Here is a 1,534-nt window from a genome sequence, read left to right on the forward strand (position 1 = left end):
TGTCCAGCTCCACCCCGTCCTCAGGCTGTGTGTCCTTCACGGCAGCAGCCGGGCTGGACCTAGGGGAGGACACGGCAGTGTGAGGGGCAGTATATGGGCTGCGGCAGGCGGGAGTCTGGGGTCTTCCGGCAGAATTACCTCCTCAGCAGGCCCCTGTCCTTGGGCTCTGGCTCCGCAGCCCCTGCAGGACGCTGGAAATCAGTCTTTCTCTGGTCTGGGTGAAGATGGACAGAGTCTCAGCCCTGGGAACATTAGAACCCCCATTCTACACATGCAACTTGAGGGGAAAAAGGAAAACTAAAAATATTCCTGCATAGATGTTTCAAATATTTTATGAGATAGAAAAAAACTCCATGAATACTGAAGTTTGTAAATGCGTGCTGACATTACGTTTCCCTGGAACCGGTTTTCTAAACTGACACCCCCTCTGTGTCAGTTGGGTTTGTGTGTTTGGGTTCCCTCTGGCTGGTGCACCCTCCGTCGGCCCATGGGCCCCCCACTTCCCTACTCACCCGATATCTTGTGTTTGCTCTGACGTTGACGTCGGACGAGGAGGAAGAGGAGGAGGAAGAACAGCAGGACGAAGGCTGCCGAGACCCCAGTCAAAGCCTCCAGGTATCTTCCCAGACCTTGAGCATGATAACGTCAGGAGTGGGAATGACGTCATTGATGTGAGCACCTACTGTGTGCAGGCGCGTGCCGGGTCTTTCCTTCAAAACCTCCAACCCTTACAAGCAGTTGTGCAACATGGAATTGCCGGCCCCACAACCCATTTCACAGATGCACAAACTGAGGCTCAGAGAGGGGAATCGCCTGCCCCAGGACCCCCAGCCAGGAAGCGGCAGAGCTGGGAAGGGAACCTGGGAGTCTGACCCGCAGCCCTTGTTCCCAGCACCAGAGCTGCGCCCCAGAGATGCAGGGAAAGAGCCTGACCGTGCTGAACCACAGCCCTGCTCCCCTCCCCTGCCCCAGGTCACCGCCACTGCTGCAGATGGGACAGGACAGGCCCCTGCGGAATTGGGTCCTGGGAGGCTTCCCTGGGAGGCCTCCTCTCCCAGGAGGTCATAGCTGGGAGTCAGAGCTGAAAGGAACGTTCCCACCTGCAGGCCTCTCTCCTTTACATTTGGAGAAACTGAGGCCCAGGCAGGGGAGGGGCCTGTCCACGTCACCATCTTCAGAGGGGCCTGAACCTAGGACAGAACCCACCTCTGCCTTCCCTGGACCCCGTCCACCTTCCTCTCAGAGCCCCTCACTCCCCACTCTGGGGGCCTGACCCTGAGGGGTTGAGGGCTGGTCCTCAGGGCCTTCTGGGTCAGGACAGGGAGGTGAGGGCTGGGGCTGCCCTGCCCCCCATATCAGCCTGGCTCCTCCTTCTCCAAGCTGGGCCCCAACATCTCCCTCTGCATTGAACCCCCTACTCCTCACCAGCCCAGCCTCAGAGCCCCTGGGACACAAGCCTGTCCTTGAGGGGAGGGGAATGGGATCCTTTGGGAGACTCAGACTGCCCTGGGGGAGGCCGCGCTCCCCAGGAGGC

The 1,534-nt window shown here is 59.3% G+C and overlaps 1 long non-coding RNA gene across 1 annotated transcript; it reads right to left on the reverse strand.

The window, feature by feature from the left end:
• LOC111532128 lies at nucleotides 1-1,528 on the reverse strand. Its single transcript, XR_002728462.1, has 3 exons — nucleotides 513-1,528; nucleotides 139-214; nucleotides 1-59 (listed from the first exon to the last, which is right to left on the reverse strand). It is a non-coding gene; the product is annotated as an uncharacterized LOC111532128 (long non-coding RNA).
• Nucleotides 1,529-1,534: the final 6 nt, after the last annotated feature.

The sequence above is a fragment of the Piliocolobus tephrosceles genome, unplaced genomic scaffold (assembly GCF_002776525.5).
Source record: "Piliocolobus tephrosceles isolate RC106 unplaced genomic scaffold, ASM277652v3 unscaffolded_3889, whole genome shotgun sequence".
NCBI lineage: Eukaryota > Metazoa > Chordata > Mammalia > Primates > Cercopithecidae > Piliocolobus > Piliocolobus tephrosceles.